The following is a 21738-nucleotide window of genomic DNA, read 5'->3' as shown; positions in this document are numbered from 1 at the left end:
TACAACTTTGTTACAATTACTTCTATGCTTTGTAAATCTAACCTGGCTGGTACACCCACTGGAGGCAAGGGAGTCTGAATTGCTGTTGTTTACCTTCTCTCTCTACCAGTAATTATTTGCAGTTGCAATCCATTAGCTACAAACACTGAGGAAGTGTCTGCACTATGTTTACATCACAGAGCCAAGTATTTGGGATTCAGCAATTCTAATGAGTTCACACTTCATTTGCAGCTTCCCCATGGTCACAGCCCTAAATCTCCACTATAAAAAGGGAGCCATGTAGCTAGGGCACCTGAAGGTGAGGACATTTGTTTATGTGGATAACACAGAAGAAGATATTACTTTGGGATTTAGCTGTACAGAAGACTACTGATCTTGGTAAGCTATGACTGCATTTTCAGTGATATGTCTGGCATAATGCAAATTTGGCAGCAGATAGTGGCTGATGTAAATGCAGTAGGTGGCGAGAGCAGGACATATGATCAGGTGCGTCATAGGGCCACTGATATGATTTCATCAGCCTGGAAGAGAGCAGCTGCAGTGGCTCATGGATGAATGGCTACTGAGGGGGCCTGATACAAAGCCACTACTGACATAAAATGAAGAGTTCTTGTCAACTCTCAGAGATCCAGAGAACTTAGTGGAAAATGCACAACAGCAAGTATTTTCCAGGAGGAGCTTCCAGGTAGACTTACCTATCTCAATTGTGAAATACCTCTTGTATAGAAAAATATTGACACTAATACTTCTCTCTGTTTAACATTTTTTTTGGGAGGGGGATAGATGTAGACTGGTACAGTTAACATTTAACAGCACATTCTGGTTGATTACACATGGGCTTAGGTTGGATACATTTTTGTTAAAAGCATCAGATGCAGCCAGTAGGCCTTTGCCAAAGCTCTGAGATATTGGTGAGGTGGTGGTGAGGCACTCCATCAGGGTAGTGTGGTTACTGCAGCTTCAGTGCTTGTTGACTCTGGCCATAGCCAAAGTGTGCCACACAGGAGTGTTGCTAGGGGTGCTTGGAGGAGGCCTGCTGTCCATCATTCACCTAACCCAAATTTGTTTTCCTGTATCACTCAACCTATGTTTAGGGTCATCATGGAGGTGCAGGCATGTTCCAATAGGTCCTTCAGAGAAATGCTTAGTGTTGTAGATGTGGCACAGGCTGACATGCATGAATGCATCCACCATGTGGTCAATTCAATGGATCAGATGAATGACATGTTGGAATGGGTTGTGACTGTGATGGAAGGTCTGCTAGGAGTGGGGTGGCATTCACGTGGGTGCAGGTCAGCCACATCATCTGACGTTAGCCAATGTGGCCGTGCCTGATCATGCTCCCATAGTGGCACTACTTCCACTTCTCCATCAGTGGTTGATGTGTCCACACCCAGACATGGCAGGCCATGGGGTTGTGGTCCTGGGCATCCTCGTGAGGAGAGCTCATCCAGCTGATATCAATCATATTCAGATAGCAGCAATGCATCTGATTGTGGGTATGGACATGCCAGTACAACTCCTGACAGAGCTAGTACTTGTGGTCAGGTAGGACAACAATGAACTGCCACCTCTACCATGCATGGCTCATATTGTTTGATATATCAAGACAAAGAGCTAGCACAGAGTTTGGCTATGTTCTTGCAGACACTCACACATCAGTTTCACCTGGAGGGCCCATACAGACAGACAGACACACACACACACACACACACACACACACACACACACACACGCACACAGACACACACACACACACACACACACACACACACACACACACACACACACACACATGCACGTGCGTGCGTGCACACACAGCAGTTACATGGTTCAGCTCTGACACTTAAAGCTCATTCTGTCTCAGTAGTCCTTTGTTACTTTATCCAAATGTCTGCCTGTTTCTCTTTCTTACTCACATGCACTCACTTTCCTTTTGTGCCAGCCTAGGCTTCCTGCCTTCCCCCCACATACAATACCCTGTGCAAGTGATGATAACTGTGCCATATCCTTGTTTTCTATCTTTTGGATTCAGGGATACATAAGCTTTGTGTCTGATGCTCAGGGTGCATAGCTAACTTAGTGCTTAGTATATCTGTGTTTGTAATGTTATTTTGCTAATTGTACTTTTTACATATTTTAGTCTTACAAAGACAGTTGATAAAATCAAATAGTTTCTGCATCAGATTTTTTAAGAATCTTATGAGGGTTATGAAGTCTGAAACTGAAATGTTTCTCATTAATTTCTAACTTCTTTCTTTAATGATTTTCCAGTACAAAAGTATGAGGCCAAACTGAGTACATTCGGTAACTATCAGTACTTTTGAGAGGTATGAATGTGTGAATCTTTGATGCCCGAGGACTATTACTTAATAGAGGACACATGTATTCACATAAGTCTCTGCTGTCACATGTTGATGTCATTGATAGAGAAATCAAACACCTTTTACTTACTTACATTACCAAGTAACAACATGCAAGGATATGCCATTCATTTGTATTATTACACAATATTATTTTAATACTCCAGGTTCAGCACTTACCTTGTAAATGCAGCAGTTGCTGCAGTTTTAGTTCAAGGCTGAGTCTGCCTGATGCTAGGAGCACACAGCCATTACATAGGTAGGTAAAGTTTGTGAGTGTTGCCTGACTTCAGTGTTACTATATGTATGTGCATAGATTGAAGGTTTTAGCCCCTTTGGTGGTGAGTGAGTGTGCTATGTGTTGCCTCTTAGCCAATGCAAGGGCATATTGAGCATGCCTACATTTGCCTACACTCACAGCAGCTGCTGATTGCCCCTCTGACTCCTCACCTGCATGTGGCTGTGGTGGGATGTGTGCCCCTTCTCCTTGTTGATCCTGCTGAAGCTGTTTTCTCAAGATGATGTTGTGAAGCATGGCACAGACTGTGAAACTTTCAGTACATGTTCATGGATTGTACTGCTTGGCTCACTCAGCTGTATCTAGACACTGGAACTCATCCAAATACATGGAAACAATCAGCTATTTCAAAGAATATGACTGCAACCAAAACTCTGTACTGTTTCCTTAAACATGCATATGTCTAACTTATATACACATGAAAGCCAGATTTATCATCGATCACTTGATGCTTATACCTGCTAGCTAAAGGTATTTGGCACCTCATCCTGGATACAGACTTCCATTACTGGCCATTTAGTCTGCTGACAAAAAAAAAGAAAAAAAGAAAAGCTGCAGACGCTCCTTTACTACAGTTTTAGGTTTATAGATCTTTTGCCAAGAAACAGTCATTATCGCAGCAATCATCATATCACCTCTTCATAAAGAGTTAACTGAATGCCTACTCCTCTTAGACAGTGTTATTACCCTTCTGCCTCATATATGAATTTCCAAGTCAGGAGACCTGCCCACTGCTGGCTGACTCGCCTAATTACACTTAATGCTGAAAACCCACACCCTTCATGTTCTGTCTTCTCAAAACTCCCAGAGCTACTTAAGCATTCACAGGTACAAATTAGTTTTAGGTGAAAGGGAATTCTCATGACTTGTGCTGTAGTCTAAAATGCACTCCCTTTGGCATCAGGCATTTCCAGAGTTGAAGGTATTCCTTGTTACCAGCCATAACCACTCTCTCTCTCTCTCTCTCTCTCTCTCTCTCTCTCTCCCTCTCTCTCTCTCTCTCTCTCTCTCTCTCTCTCTCTCTCTCTCTCTCTCTCTCTCTCTCTCTCCCTCTCTCTCTCTCTCTCTCTCTCTCTCTCTCTCTCTCTCTCTCTCTCTCTCTCTCTCTCTCTCTCTGTCTCTGTCTCCTATCAGTGCTACCTTAATCCACCTCTGTTACCTATTTTTGTTTCTATACTTGCAGTCATTTTTTCATTTCTGTCTCAAGTGGAGAAATGATGCACAGCTCAGACTCCATCACAGTGCTCTTTCTGAGTCATGTATAACATCCTCTCACCAACCGACTCCTAGGCATTTTCCACTGTGGTCTACGGTAGCAATGGTTTACACTAGTAATGTGATAACTGTACCATATGCCCCTGTATTGCTCCAAACTAATATTCTTCCTATTTGTTCCCACTCATCTCATACATTAGCCCAAACAGTGCTCATCCCACAAAGGGCTATCCCACTATCCATCTTATCTTTATTAATCTTTGTTCATTCAGATGACTTAACTTGTAAAACTACATGACCAATTTTGGTCTTTCAGAAGTGACTCACCTTGTTATAGCCCTCATATATATATATATATATTGTAAAAAAAAATAGTATTCCTGTATGTCTGAAACATGCATGTTTATATTGTATTCTGTTATTATATTTCACTATAATATTTTTGTTAAGCTCATTTACATATTGTTAGCAATGTACTACTTAAGCTAAGTTTACTGATTGTACCTTAATAATGTTCTTTTTGTTGTGGAGCTTTTCTCCCCGTGTCTCCTCTGAAAACGTTTTTTTTTCAACCCAGTCAGACACTACCCGGTTAACAAATGTAAATAAAGTAAATAATAAATAAATATGACTAACAATACTTACCTTATTTATTACAAGTGTCCTATCAACATATGTTATTAAGGCCTACATTTACCTTAGAACCAGATTTCTTTACTGAATTCATAATGTTTTTTTATACTGAGATAACTTGAAATATTGTTATATGCAATGGCAGATGAAACTCACCTGTGTATACTCTATTTAAGATAGAAAGTTCATTTACATCCACCCAGTGTAGATAGCAATCACTGCTGAAATATTGAAATTTGCATGATAATACCATTTGACATTACATGTTTCTGTTATGTTTCAGAGCACATCACTAGGTGTGTCCTTACAATTTTTAAATCACATCTTCAGTCAAATTCTGATGTCATCTCCTTTAGCAGAAATCAAAACCTAGAGTGTGCAATGTTATTACATCAAAAGTAGGAGAAAGGATATCACGCCCTTGAGTACCCAGCACGCATTTTCCCAGCAGTGTAATAGTATGAATGCTACAATTATATCTCCATGCAAATTTCTCTTTTACTAGCAATCAAAACTTGCATTTCAGAATACCAGCAGAACAACAACAGGGGAAGATATCCAGTCTCTTTGCTCTTGTTTAACCGGCACACTTCATGATGTTTCAACACAAATTATTCCAATAAAAATCCTTCCTAGCATTCATTTTGTTAATTCTGTGGAGATTGGTGCCTCCCATATCCATCCCTTTCTCCTTAAATTTAGACCAGAATAGGGGGTTAATTGGGATTGTAGCTATGCATGTGCAGTTCAGAACGCTATAAAATATGCGATTATGCAGATAATTAGAGTGATCTAGTGTATAAGAACTTGGATTGTAGCTGTGCATGCACAGTTCAGAACATTATAAAATATGTGGTTATGCAGATAATTAGCGTGAACTAGTACCCAGTATAAGAACTGGGATTGTAGCTGTGCATGCGCAGTTCAGAATGTTATAAAACATGCGGTTATGCAGATAGAGTGATCTAGTACCCAGTATAAGAATTCAGATTGTAGCTGGGCAGGCACAGTTCAGAATGTTATAAAACATGAGGTTATGCAGATAATTAGTGTGATCTAGTACCCAGTATAAGAACTGGGATTGTAGCTGTGCATGCGCAGTTCAGAATGTTATAAAACATGCAGTTATGCAGATAGAGTGATCTAGTACCCAGTATAAGAATTCAGATTGTAGCTGGGCAGGCACAGTTCAGAATGTTATAAAACATGAGGTTATGCAGATAATTAGCGTGATCTAGTACCCAGTATAAGAATTCAGATTGTAGCTGTGCATGCGCAGTTCAGAATGTTATAAAACATGCGGTTATGCAGATAGAGTGATCTAGTACCCAGTATAAGAATTCAGATTGTAGCTGGGCAGGCACAGTTCAGAATGTTATAAAACATGAGGTTATGCAGATAATTAGTGTGATCTAGTACCCAGTATAAGAACTGGGATTGTAGCTGTGCATGCGCAGTTCAGAATGTTATAAAACATGCGGTTATGCAGATAGAGTGATCTAGTACCCAGTATAAGAATTCAGATTGTAGCTGGGCAGGCACAGTTCAGAATGTTATAAAACATGAGGTTATGCAGATAATTAGCGTGATCTAGTACCCAGTATAAGAACTGGGATTGTAGCTGTGCATGTGCAGTTCAGAATGTTATAAAGTATGTGGTTATGCAGATAATTAGCATGATCTAGTACCCAGTATAAGAATTAGGACTGTAGCTGTGAATGCCCAGTTCAGAACATTATAAAACATGCGGCTATGCAGATAATTAGCGTGAACTAGTACCCAGTATAAGAACTGGGATTGTAGCTGTGCATGCGCAGTTCAGAATGTTATAAAACATGCGGTTATGCAGATAGAGTGATCTAGTACCCAGTATAAGAATTCAGATTGTAGCTGGGCAGGCACAGTTCAGAATGTTATAAAACATGCGGTTATGCAGATAGAGTGATCTAGTACCCAGTATAAGAATTCAGATTGTAGCTGGGCAGGCACAGTTCAGAATGTTATAAAACATGCGGTTATGCAGATAATTAGCGTGATCTAGTACCCAGTATAAGAACTGGGATTGTAGCTGTGCATGTGCAGTTCAGAATGTTATAAAGCATGTGGTTATGCAGATAATTAGCATGATCTAGTACCCAGTATAAGAATTAGGACTGTAGCTGTGAATGCCTAGTTCAGAACATTATAAAACATGCGGCTATGCAGATAATTAGCGTGAACTAGTACCCAGTATAAGAAATGGGATTGTAGCTGTGAATGCCCAGTTCAGAATATTATAACATATGTGGTTATACAGATAATTAGTGTGATTTAGTACCCAGTATAAGAAATATTTACAGAGTTAGCATGACATACTCATGTCCATGTGGGCTTTCAGACAGTCTGCAGTTTCCTCCCACATTCTAAATATTTCAAATTCAATCCTCCAAATTGCTTGTGTGTGTGTGTGTGTGTGTGTGTGTGTGTGTGTGTGTGTGTGTGTGTGTGTGTGTGTGTGTGTGTGTGTGTGTGTGTGTGTGTGTGTGTGTGTCTGTAGCTTGCAGTGGACTGGCATCACATCTATGATAGGTTCCTGCTTATGCCCATGCCATGTCATGTCATGATAGGTTATAGCTCAACCACGCATACCAGGAAAGATCCAATGCTATTTGACCTCCACTTCCTTCACAGAACTAATGCTACCTCAGATACTCAGTTAAAGAAACTAAACCTTCATCATCAGCTAAATAAGACGTGTTGCTGTGATAGATTCATATCCTAACATATCCTTCACCTCTGGAGCAAACTTTCATTTCACGTCATGATGAATAGCACCCTTGCCACCTTCAAGGTAAACCTAGGTAATTGGATGGGCAGCCTCAAATTCTTCCCTGGTCTATCTTGTCTTGCTGTCACTGAGATTTGAAGGACATTTTGAATAGTTTTTTTTTTTTTGGCTAGGCTTAAAATGGCCTGCAGACTGATTACCTACTAGTTACTAAGAGTCTATGAACCTATAATAAAATAAATATCAGAAAATTAATAAATCTTTAACCTCATTGACGTGAGGTTAACCATGCTTATGAAAGTTTATTCAAATTTAAAAGTAAAATATTTTTTCTGTTCTTCCCTAGAGCATTTTTTTGTACCCAATGCCCACCTCCAAAATATATTTTTTTAAATAAAGTGAAATCTTCTTAAAATATGATCAGTTAGGTTTAGCCTTTTCTTGATGTATTAGGGATTTTAACTACATCCACATCAAAGTTTGCTCCCAACCTACTAAATGCAAAGTTGTCAGTCTAAAAGGATTGGGAATTACCTTCCTGAATCACCAAACTGCACAAAGCAATTGCTTTTTTTTTTGCATTGGACAAGTCACTTGCACCTCATTGTGGGGCATTTCACCACCCACATCCCCTTACTTAAACTGTACAGCTCCAAGGTTGTATAATTGTAGAAAAAAGTGAAATGCTTTGCAAGAGCAAACATAATAGCCACACAAACTGTGACTTCACAGTCAAGGCACCCAATCAGAAACACAGCCAGGGAAAGGCAACATTAGAGAAACAAGACTGCAAACTAGCACTCAACCAGTGTGAGATGTCAGCTATTTACAGGGCAGTTGCTTGACCAATTGTATATTCTATGTATACACTGTTTCTGTACTATATATTAAACAGTCTAGCCATAATATTAATACTTCGGATTTCTCTTTCCATTCCATAATATATCTTTCAGCATACCTCTTACCACAGTATTCAATATTCCTGAATATGAATATATGGCTAGATTAAGTGTTGTTACATTATTCTAGAGTATTTCTACTATTAACTGGGATACCCAGTCTTAAAAATAATGCTAATTTTAAATTTTCTGTTATTTTGCATTTCATTGTGGGCAGGGCAACAATATGAGAAGAGGAGAATCTGAAATACATAGCGGGAAATTTGTATGGTCGTATAAATAGTTTGTTATTCTGACTTAATTATGTTTTGCCAGTACCAATACAGACATTTTGAAGGTGACAGCAGTAGGCATATACTACTTAATGTGACATAAGATTTTTAGCTCTGAGTGCTCACAAGACTAATATACTTTGTGTTGAGGTGAGTTTTCCAAGCTATTTGTTTAAAGAATCTCCAGAAAAAGAAATCATGCTGCAGTTTACATACATATATACATACATACATACATACATACATACATACAATGTTTCAAGCACGGCATTAAAGCCCTTCTAGCTTGCCAATATGCCAAAACACTTTTTCCCATGATAAATGTCCAAACTGTTCTTAAAAATATCTAAACTAGTACTTGCTTTAATGTAATTTGGTAGTCTGTTCCAAGCATCAGCTACTCTGTCAGAGAACCAATTAGTACACTTCTCATTCCTATAGAATCTTCTACATAGGTTATCTGAAGATCCTATAGTACTTTTTGATAACCCCAAACATTTCCAGAGATAGTTGTCCCTAAATGCCCTATATACTTGAATAAGATCTCCTCTTAAATATCTGTAAGAGACACTGTACAAGTTCAGATATTTTAGTCTTTCCTAATAACTTAGATTTTCACATCCATGGATGCCCTTAGTATATTTCCACTGTACTCTTTCCAGTTTATTCAAGCTTGTTTTCCTATAGGGTTTCCATATTGTTATTCCATACTCAAGTTTGGGTCTAATGTAACTAACAATGACTTAATTATGTTTGATTTCCTAGACTTTATAAATCTTTTTATACAACCTGTAGTTCTATAATTATCATTAGCCAATTGGTTGATATGATTAGAAAAACTCATAGTTGAATCTACCCATAAAACCAGGTCCTTAAATGAGTCTACAATTTCAATCACTGTGTGCTGCATTAAATATTCACCTTTCAATGTATGTCTCCCAAATCTCATATGCTTAGTTGTTGTTGTATTTATCAACATATTATTCCCCTGTGCCCAACTGGTCAATTTAGTCAAATTATTTTGCAGACATGCCTTATCTGTAACACTTGCAATCAGTTTACCCAATTTCAGGTCATCAGCATATAGACTGTAGAACACCTCAGATAAAAAGTAAGGTCTGAAAGATACAATCTAAACAAGTAAGAGCCTAGTACAGAGCCCTGTGGGACACCTTGACTGTAACCAAGGATTTCATCTGCCCAGTTGGAGTGTGATTCTTGCTATGTCATATTTTTACGCCATGCAGCTATCTATCTTATCAACAGTACATCAATATCTAGTTGTACTAATTTATTGATCAGTGTTTTGTGCATAACCATGTCAAATGCTGAAGTTAAATCTAAATAAATCACATCACAGCAAAATTTTTCATTCATAGCTGTTATTATATTGTTATAGACCATTATGTTACAGGTGGTAATAGATCTATTTTCAACATATGCATGCTGATATATGGTTTCAAGTCCCAACCTATCCAGTCCTGACAATAACTTATCCAGTATTACCTTCTCCATTATTTTTCCACAACATGAAAGTAGACTTAAGGGTCTATATGATTTTGGGTTTGTCCTACTCCCCTTTCCCTTAAGGACAGGTTTAATAAGTGCATGTCTCCAATCTTGAGGAATCTCCCCATATTTATATGACCTAGTGAATAATAGATGTAATGGCAGTGTAAGTTCTTGCTTAAGTGTTCTCAGGCCATTGTTACTTATTATGTCTCCTCCCTGTGCTTTGTTTGGATCCACTTTGCACAATTCTTTTTCAATATAATCTAATTTGATTCCAGTATCTGGGGTTACCTGGATGTCTCTAGGTCAACTTACCACCCCTTTTGTAGAGCCAAACTGTTTTTGCATAAGATTTTGTAAATATATCTATAATCTGTTGTGTCTGAGAATAAATTTTAGAATCTGAACACAGTTTATCAGTTTGTGCATCTTTACTCCTTCCACATCTTATGTATCTATAAAAAGGTTTGTTTGCCAGAAGTGGGCCAGCTAGAGTTGGCTTGAGCTTGGCTTGAACCTGAGTACAAACTTGTGATCTCCCAGGTTAGAGCCAAGAACAAACCAAGCAGCAATCACAACATTTTTGTTTGTTTGATTGTTTTTGAGGAACTGCTGACTGTTGATTTACAGCAGACCTGCAGGCTGGGAGGGCTTTTTGTTAGGTTCAGTCTACATATCTATGCACTGTGGTTGGCTGGATTTCTAGAGTAAGTAGTGTCACAGTGCATGGGAGACAAGGACTATTGCAAGAGTTTGCAGTTGCGTAATTATTTTATAAAAAAGTGTGCAGCTCACTTTTAGGATGAGGGGTACTTTATTTCCTTCACGCCAGAGTTCTTGCATGCTTCCAGTGAGGGAAAGGGAACTATATTAGTGGCAGAGAAAGAAATCAGAAAAGTGTGGAAAGCACTACTGATGCTGATGTTCCTTTACATTTATTGAGGTAAACCTCAGTGTCTTAACTGCTCCTGATTTTAGCTTGATGCAGTGAATCTGAAAGAGCTGCTTAGTTGCAGAGCCGGTTCATTATCGAATGTGGCCGTAGGCAGGAAAATGGATAAGGGCACCCCTCACACATGTACACACACAAACACACACACACACACACACACACACACACACACACACACACACACACACACACACACACACACACACAGAGCAGCCCCACCACCACCACAGCCATTCATCCTATTACTTGGCTATTTCTCCCTAGTTACTATAAACACTGTTCAAACTTCTCAGTGTACATACAATTTTCTTTTTTACTTCTACAATGATTACAGATATTTGGATTTAATTGAAAATTTTATTTCAAATTTTATAGCACAAACACTAATAGACATTTGCTAAACAAAACCATACAGTCTCACAGTGAAAACAGACGTAGGATTAACAGTAAACTTCTCTGTCCTTGAAACTCACATTTGTTGAAACAGCATTGAAACCTACATTGAAAGAAAATGCATCTGGTCAATGGTCGATAAAGTTTACCCTTGGGCTGGTTTTAAACCATAGGGCCTTTCCACACATTTTTAGTGTCATGCATACACGCATGCATTCTTTGATTTGCCTTCCTGGTTGTATTAAATCATTCCTTGTATAATACAGCAAGACTTGTTAGAGTGAGTTTTAAATTGGCAGTTTTGATCATTTTTCCAGTAACTAATAAAACAAAACATTTGAACTCATAATAACAAACCTGTCCATTTCAGAACATTTCAACCATAAAAGGCCATTCAAACTTCTGTCATTACAATCCAATATCAGTCAATATGCACAATGTCTGAAGAAATAAATCTCATCTGAATAATTCCACATTAAAGAGATCTATAACTAATGAAGAGGCTGCTACTAGCAAACAACTTTATATTTCAGTGCTTCATGTACAAATTCTGTGCCTGTTGCTCTTGAAGAATAAATTACTTGGGGCAGAGCCTAGATGGCAAACTGAGAGCAGTGCATTTTAAGAGCTCAATAAACTAGTATAATAATACAGGACCATTTTATTATTTTCAAAGTTTAAAATGTCAAAAATCTATAGATAAACTACTAAACGACATAAATATCAATTTTGGTGGAGATATACAAAACTTTTCCTGTCAAGTAACTTGGAGATATATTGAGTCACTGAATATGAACAACTCAAGGAATTTTCACCCAAATGCTGCTTTGAAAAAAGAACTGCAATTGATGACATATACCTTACAGGAACTATCTTTAAAGATGGCTGGCTTTAGAAATGACTTAGAAAACCTCAAATTACATTCTCAAAAACAGAAATAAAACATACTCTTAAGGAACTATTACAGCAACACCATATAAAAATAACAAATATAGAGACTTCTCTAAATGACTTTGAAGGGAGACTCAAAGAGGAAGAATTCCAAAAAGAATGTCTGCTTAAACAGAATGCATGGCTGCTTAACAAAACAGATGACTTAGCAAACAGGGAAAGGAGAAACAACATAAGGATCTTTGGTCTTCCAGAAAACACTGAAGGAGAAGACATTATTTCATTCTTAACAACCAGAATTCCTGAATTTTTAAACTTGAAAGAGGAACTTTCATTTGGAATTAAAAGGGCGCATAGAGCACTGAGGAAACCTGCTTCTAAATCAACAGATACTCCACCTAGATACATAGTTATAAAATTTCTTTCATTTCTGGACAAGGAACTAATATTAAAATCTGCTTGTAGAAAATCACCCTTAAAATGCAATCAAAGCCTAATAAGGTTTGACAATGATTATTCTTCCAGAATACTAGAACAAAGGAAAAAGGTCTGACCAGTAAAAAAACTGTTGAAACAAAACAACATTAAAGCACAGCTGGCCTTTCCAGCCAAGATAAAAATACTTTTTGCCAATGGGATGAACCTTTAATGACTTAGAAGAAGCTACTATATTCATCAAAAACAATAATGTTTTTACCTTTGCTGGTTATACAAAATAGAATGTTGCCATTTAAATCTAAAAACTTTTACTTTTAGTATATGCCACAAAGAAAGAAGAAAGAAAAAACTGATTCCAAGATAGCTGTCCCAAAAAAATAACTCTTACAACTAGATCTCTCAAAGTATCAACTGATGTGGTACATCACTTGTCATCTGTTTTTATTTAAAAAGGAGGGTTTCTTAAACAACTGAGAAACAGTAATGATTTATTCAGAATGTTCAAAGAGTCCAATAATGCTTCACAAACAAAGGTAGGTCAAGATGGCTTACTATTTAAATTATATATAAGCCAAACAAAGCAACATATAATACAAACATAGAAGTTTCTTTTCCCCTACTTGAACTCAGTGAATACTTATCTTGTTCATTTTTCATTGATTTTACTTATAATAATTTAAGTAATTAATTCACTAATTCAACAAGGTACCATTCATCAGAGTTCAGACTCAAATGTAACAAATTAACATCATATATAATAGCAGTAACAGTAGAGTGTTTTGAAAAAAAATACTGTCATGGAGACTAATGCCTTTTTCAGTTAAAATATGATTTAGAAATGTCATGTATATCCTGGTTAAATAATAGTAGCAAGCTCTTAGTAAATGTCATCATTATTCTGTCTAAATATAGTTAATATCAATTATGGCAGGTATCATAGCTTTGAGAGATGTTTGATTAAGCCTGACATGGTGTGTGTGGATGCAGTTGTGTCTGGCAGCTTTTGCATGTTGCCTTTTCCTTCTCTGGGAAGTTGTAGGCTGCGGCTTGTGATCGAGGATTACTGATGCTTGTGTATTAGGAAGAGACATTTGGTGGAAAGAGGTGGATAAAACTGTGATTTGGGATATTTTGGCAGAGAATAGTTTGTTTATACATCTGCTGAGTGAGAGGTGGGAAGGCTGGAAGAATGTGTTATCTCTTGTTGTGGCAGCTTATTAGGAGTTTTTTTGTTTACCTGTTTGCTCTCCGTTCTTTTCATGGTTGCTGCCTTACTGAAAGGGAGGGAATTTCGCATGAATTTGCAGTGAAGTGAAGCTTTGCTTCAGGTGCATCCCAAACCTCTGGTATTCAGTACACAGACACACTAACAGAAACAGACACTCCTAGGTTGCTATGGTAACAGAGACAGAGTGATGATAATGCTTAATGGCTCTGAGGAGCCTCTGAGATGATTCTCGGCAATTAAGTTATTGGTTTTAATATATATATATATATATATATATATATATATATATATATATATATATATATATAGGGGTTGTTTTAAACCACATGTACACATATTGATAGTTTCCCAACACTTCGTTTAGCTCATTAAGTTGATTCTTGATAAAAAAAAAAAAAAATAAGCGCAATTTTATATTTAAAATGTATTTTGGTCCAAACACATTAAGGACTTACATAAGAGTAGAAGTCTGAGTTATTGTGAAAGACTAAGAGCACTTGGTCTTGTGCAGAACCCTTTGCAATGGTTTGGGAGGTGAGCTTGCTCGGACGTATTAGGCATATGGGGACAGCTGATTCTAGGGGTGTTTGGGTTTGCCAGGAAGTGCTAGAGAGTCATCAGATTTCCTTCATGAAAATATCTGTGGGAATGGAAGGTGTGTTGAGTGGTTCACTGGCAGAGTGACCACTGCATGGAACAGGCTGGTAAAATGGAACAGGACAAATATTGGTTTGGATATTTTAAGAACAGCCTGGAAACACACCACATGAACTAGTGAATGGTATTATGGCAAAACTGGATGGGTATTGTTGCCTGTGCTTGAAGTACTGATATGTGTGTATGTAAGGATGGATATATACTTATAACAAATAAGAAACTAGAAGTGTCTCATAAAGTCTGTGGACTGTATAAACATGCTTGGAAGGTGCTAATAATAAGAATAAGCATTACAGCCTGTGGTCTATCAAATAACTAAGCAACAGCCAAAAAAAAAAACACACACACAATAGTTATGTAATGTATGATTTTAGTAAATCTAGACATAAAATATATAATTGTCATATAAGATGAAGCAGTCTGCTGAATTTAAAGGATTTAATAACATGGGCTTGTGTATAATAACACTATTGGGAGCCATTATTGAATCCCCAAATTATATGGATATTCTACAAAAGGGCCTTACAGAAACAAATGCTTGGTGCCAGAGCCATGGGCTCAAGCTTAATGCCAAGAAATGTATAGTTATCCCCTTTGAGAAAAACCATTTACCCATGAATTACCACATAGGTGGCAGTACACTAAACACCGAATGTGTGATGAGAGACTTAGGGACACAGCTGGACAGTGGTCTCACCTTTGATAACCACATTGCCACAACAGTCAGGAAATCCTTTTATATGGCACACCTCATCACTATGGGCTTTTCATCCAGGAAAAAGGAGGTCATTGTCCCACTGTACTCATCCCTCATTAGACCCATTATAGAGTATAATGCCCCATTTGGTATGTACCTCACAAGACATCTGCAACAGCTGGAAAGGCTGCAGAAATACCTCACTAAAAGAATCACAGGCCTAAAGCAGGCACCATATGCTGATCATCTAAAAAATCTCCAGCTATACTCTGTGGCATATTGTCTACTCAGAGGCGATCTCTGATTAACATACAAGGCCATGTCAAACCCTGAGCTGTTGGACATGCTCCACTTAAAGAAATCCCAATCCCTCAGACCCACACGCTCCAGCAGTCTAAACCTTGTCATCACAATGAACAAAACATGCTGGAGGGATAGGTTCCTGACCCAGAGACTCCCAATACTCTGGAATAGACTGCCCATACATGTCAAGCAGAGTGCCTCCTTGGTCCTCTTCAAACGGAACCTTGATGATTCGATGGGAGATAGGAAATTCACCCCGGGATCATGTCAGTCACCCTGCTAGATAGGGGTCCAGGGAAGTAAATATTGTATGAAGAAATATCCAGGGAATTGTTATGGTTAGGCTTGTATATTGAAAAAATGAACATAATGTCCTGTATCGACACATATCCGGTCATCAAGGACATTATTTTAAATTTATGGTGATTTGGCATATGGTGAGTAACATCACGGGTGATGATATAGTGAATGACACTGAAAATGAAGAGGCCAAATGTATAATAGAACTTACAGCACACAGACATCCAGGGCTTAATGATGTCATTCCATTAAAACCTGCCTTAAAAAAAAAGGTGGGTTCAGTATTGAGCACAGATTGGTTGTTACTCCCTTTAAATGAGTGTTTGAATGTGAGCAATTTATCTGATGAAGGGCACAGCCCGAAAGCGCTCATCAAACTTTGAATTTCTTGTTTTGTTTTATTGTTTTTATGGAGCTGTTGGATTAAATATTCATTTTCCAAGTGGTGGTAGCTGTTTTTTTTTTACATTTGGTATTATAAACATTAGGTATAAATATTATTACCATCTATTTACATTAAGTAATAAGTTCTGAAGACTTCATCAGTAAGGGTGAATGTGTTAAATAACTGTGTGCTATAATTTTTTACTGAGGTTTTATATATGATACATCCTACTTTACTATGGTTGACTTGCTTGTCATCTATCTTTCATGTAAATATTAATTGCTTATACAATAAGTAGACATTTATATTGTATTAGAATTCTGTCTAATCTACAATAGTACTATCCCCTGGATTCAGTAAACTTCCGTGCAGGACTAGCTTAGTCCTACATGGAAGCAACCATTTAGGAGCAGCACGGCAGAGTGACATACATATTAATGAAGGCATGCTGCCTGAGCTCCTAAACGGTTTCAGAGCGTGGATGAGTGCAGGGGGCATGTCTGAGAGCTGAGCTCTTACAATATACATAAACCTACAATCAAGACTGCAGTTTAGCAATAACAATGAGTGAGACTACTCATAGGGGGTTGCATAACCCCAGCAACTCACACCCCCAAGTTTATAAGAGCAATAGTTAAAGTATAATAATACAAACAAGTTACATTTTTTTACCAAACAGATAAAATTTAACCGTAGGTACGCGGGTTTGCCCGTTGCTTAGCTACATATACTGCAGCTTAAATGCACAAGAAGATAAATATTGAGATATATGCAAATGGAGCAATACTGCAATAGTGTAGTGGTCAGAGCATTTGCTTTATGAACAGTCATTCCCGGTTCAAGTGTCACTCCAGTGCATTCCATTTTCCATGTCAAATCACTTTATGAACAATAATTTTTGTTGCATAACTTACTAAATAACATATATTTGTAAACTAGAGTACTGCATTAAATGCATATGTGAGTTGTCATTGTAATAATGTTGTAAAATCCACAGATAAATACAAGTACCCCATACAGTATATGTACACATGAATCAGGGATACAAATTGAAGGTATGATGTGTAATGAATGATAAATCCATAGAGTGTCCAAATCCACCACCTTCCCATGAACCATTTTACATTTCTGTCTAAATTAATGCAGGGGTAAGTGAGAGTAAGCACTAATAAGCAGTAGTAAGTGGGAGTAAGCATATTTAAGCAGTAGTAAGCAGGTTTAAGCCCGTTTGCATGGGGGTAGACAATGCGCACATAGATTAAGCAATATTGAAGCTAACTCTCTGTAAGCATAGTAAACTGGAGGTTAGCATTGCTTACCATAGCGCAAACCCGCTCAAACCCACTTACAATTGCTTAAAAGTGCCTTAATCACTCTATACACAACAGCCGCTGTTCTGCCCAGAAATAAAATAAACAGCCCTTGCAGGTCTTGAACCCAAGACCCTGTACACTATAGTCACAGTAGTTATCCAGTATGCCATCACAACAGTATTTAAGACTAAGGTATCACCACACAGATCCTCACTATAGGAATATTAACTTAACATGTAAAAGGAATCTATATAAAATTTATGTTGTATAACCTACTGCATAACATAAATATGTGAACTGGAATACTGCATTAAGTCCAGGTGTGAGGTGTCATTGTAATAAAGTGTTGAAATCCCCTAATAAACACAAGGACCCCATACAGTGTACGTACACATGAATCATGGATACCAAACACATATAACATGTAATGAATAATAAATCAATGCCAAACAGCAAATAGTATGCAAATTAAAAATTAAGCAATGCTAAGCTTTGAACAGCCCTGCTTACTAGGTATAAGCAATGTGTAGGCAAGCTAAATCAGTTTGCCCATTAGTATACCCCTTTATGCAATGCCAACCGTAGGTAAGCAGGTTTGCCCATAGCTTAGCATTTTCAAAACCATCCAATCATGGCAAAGTGTGGGAAATTGGCCCTATTTAAACCCAACAGGTGGGAATACATCTCATAACTGGTTGCAGCTTCCTCCTGTAGGCACTATGACCAGTGTGGGAGAGGGAGTGAGCTTTTGGGTGCAAAGCTGGGGCATCCAGGAGTCCAAAGTCATGGCAGGACTCCTTGTTAAAGACCATGACCAGAGACTGCTGCAGGGCCAGTACCAGGGTTCCCAATCTAAAGCGGAAGCCTGGGACTGTCTCGCCCATGAACTCACCAGTGCCACTGGCATACCTCAAACTGGTGAGAAAGTCAGGCATCACTATGCTGACCTGAAGCAGAGAAAGAGGGAGCTCTTGGATCAGTGGATCCAAGAGGCTAGGCAGACGGGGGATGTCCCAGCCATGTGTATCAGTCCACTACTTGTTGAATAATTGCCAGCTCATGTATATTATGGATAGGTATGGCTAAATACTCCTCTTATGTCTTTGACAGTGGCAGATGAGTGGGCTGTGAACTAGGAAGCCCATGCCTGTAGACTGCAGAGATTGTGTTACGAGGCAGGTTAGTAATACTCTTGCATGTACTGTCATAAGAAATAAATCTAAAAGTAGTAGAAAGTTAATTGCCAGTATAAAACCTGTATCGTTTAAGGCATGTACTGAATACACCAGACAATATGGCAGGAAGAGTCTCATATAGGTTGTATGTAAATAAAAGGTTAACAGCCTGACAATAAAGGTCTAACTGCTGGACTGCCTGTGTTTACTCTGGTATCATATGGTAATGCAGTGCTGCAATCTCTTAATAGTACTGTTGTATTAAGCCCTGTTACCTATACTGTGCTACATAAATAAAATATGTAAGAATGTCTGTATATGACTGTTGTAATCACAAGAGGTCATATTGTACAACTGATAGAGACTTAGAAAGAAAACAGTGAAAACATAGACAACATAATCCAAATAGCACACTCAACTGAGATGTGACCTGTTGAATTTTTAGCACACACAGCCATGATTCAAATCCTGGGAGTGGTAGTAAGCTGTATGCAGAATCATATCCCATAACTGTACAGATATGTCCAGAATGTCCAGTTAACTGGCCCATATCTGCTGCCTGTCATCATGTCCCCCTGGCAAATCAGTGGGATGATCCCAGACGTTTAGGTAGCAAATAATGACATACAACTGATTGTCAGACATCTATAAGAACAAACCTGTCACTCTAGCAACTCCCCAAAATGTTATGAGAGTAATAAGCAAAGTATGTCCCATCTCCACCCCCATGTTGTGAAGCTGTGACCAGAGTGTGTGTAGTAACAGAGTGTGACATATGTGCATAATATTAATGTGGAATTTGGTAATATGTGTGGCAACATTCAGGTAGTGTTAACAAACATTCTCCCCCACAGGTCTGTCAGATATGAAAACTGTGCCTAGAAATAAAAGATTGAAATCCTGGACTGTTACTGTTTACTCTGGTATTGTATGGCATTGTTAGTGTTGCAGTTGCTCTGAATAATAAGGTATTACTCATCACTGTCATCCACACTGTGCTACATAACAAAACTATCTAGGAAACCCTGTGTAAGAGCGTTGTAATTACAAGGTTAGATTGTAAAACCACGGGAGACTTATAGATAGAAATCAGAGAAGAGATACACAGCAATATTTATATGGCACACTCAACTGTGATGTACACTGGTTTATTTTTAGTAGACACAGCCATGGTTTGAATCCTGGGAGTGGTAGTAAGCTGTATGCAGAATCATACCCCACAAGTGCACATAATTGTCCAGAATGCCCAGTTAATTGTCCCATATCTGCTGGCTGTTACCCTGTCCCCCTGGCATATCAGCGTGCTAATCTCTGACACATAGGCAGCATTTAATGTCATATAACTAACTGTCAGGCCTGTACATATTTGGAAAATGTTTATGAAAACAAACCTGTCGTACAACTCACCAAAGGTTTATGACAGCAATAGTCAAAATATGTCCTGGTTTCACCTGCATGTTGTCAAGACATGCCCAGAGTATGTGCAATAAGAGATGGATAGGTATGTGCATAACATCAACCTGGAATCTGGAAATATGTGTAGAAAAAGTCAGGTAGTGTTAACAAACAATACCTCCACAGTTATACCAGGTAAGAAGTATCTACTGCAGGTAAAACTCAGTGCATGTATATAGTTGTCAATATCCATACCACTGTCCAAACTAAGGCTATAGGGTAGTGTAATAATACCTGTAAGGTACAGATCACAGCACTGACTAGGAAAGTAATGAGAACTACAAGGATATACAAGTTGTTAATTGACATCTTTCTCTCCCCCCCCACCATATCTGCAACAATAAACTAAATACACAACTCAATCAGTATGTGCTCTATTAAATCTACTGTTGGGACGGGTCTAGGTTAGAAGATCGACAGCCGATATAACCGACAACGGATTAGCGGGCGCCAGATGATTGACACTCGGAAGACCGACGCTACGGATGAACACGCCGACGCCAGGGATAGTGAGTTGGAAAGAAGGCTGTGTGAGTATGCGGTGGTGACGGACGTTAGGGTGCGACTAAGGTAAGTGTGGATAGTGACAGTCTGTGGGGATAGAGGTGGGTTAAGTGAGTTAGGGTTAGGGCGCGGGTTAGGTAAGTGTGCGGTAGTGGTATTTTTTGGGTTAGGGGCGGGTTAAGTGAGTTAGGGTTAGGGCACGGGTTAGGTATGTGTGCGGTAGTGGCAGTTTTTTGGGTTAGGGGCGGGTTAAGTGATTTAGGTTAGGGCGCGGGTTATGTAAGTGTCTTGGTAGTGGTATTTTTGGGTTAGGGGTGGGTTAAGTGAGTTAGGTTAGGGCGTGTTAGCTGAGTGTGCGATAGTGACGGACCTTAGGGTAAGGGTTTGGGTTAGGGTTGTACATAGTTGTGTGTGTGAGGTTTAGTGTGGGTTTGTGAGGATTTTGGTGTGCTTGTGTTCTGTGTGTGGTTTTTGGATAAGGGGATGTGTTTTGTTAGTTGATTGTTGTTATTGTGGTGTGTGCAGTGTATGGGGTTTCGTGTTTGTGGACCGTCTGTTACTTGTTTGTCGGGCATGTGAGGTGTCGTGTTTATGGTTTGTCGATAATGTGGTGTCGATGTTTCTGTTGTCGGTGAAAGTGGCTGTCGATCTTATGACCTAGAACCGTTGGGACATATGTCCTATTGTTTGATAAATATTTAAATTTGTTTCTATGCATGTGTCATGTTGAAATACTCCCACATTGGTGGCATGCTGCCATAAATGTACCTGCATGCAGCTGTAATGGCCACTGTGGTTCCATATATGCATGTGTCCTGTTTGCTATACAACTGTTCCATATCTGGTGTTTTGGGTTAATGGGCATATCTATGCATGCTGTTATACCTAATCCTGGAATGTGTTGACTATTAGTAACCCAAATATGTTGTAAAATTTAAACACCATAGCAAGTTTGGGAAGGCTGGTCCCAGCGGACCCACCTCTCCCACCTTATATGGCCATGGCACCAGGCACCAGCACATCTGGGGCCCACCCTGGGACCTCCTTGTCAACTTGTCCTGCACCACCTTCAGGTGGAACCACCTCAG

Source organism: Protopterus annectens, chromosome 2.part1, assembly GCF_019279795.1.
Source record: "Protopterus annectens isolate FY-2018-M chromosome 2.part1, PAN1.0, whole genome shotgun sequence".
NCBI classification, from domain to species: Eukaryota; Metazoa; Chordata; order Ceratodontiformes; family Protopteridae; genus Protopterus; species Protopterus annectens.
This window is presented reverse-complemented; position numbering follows the sequence as displayed.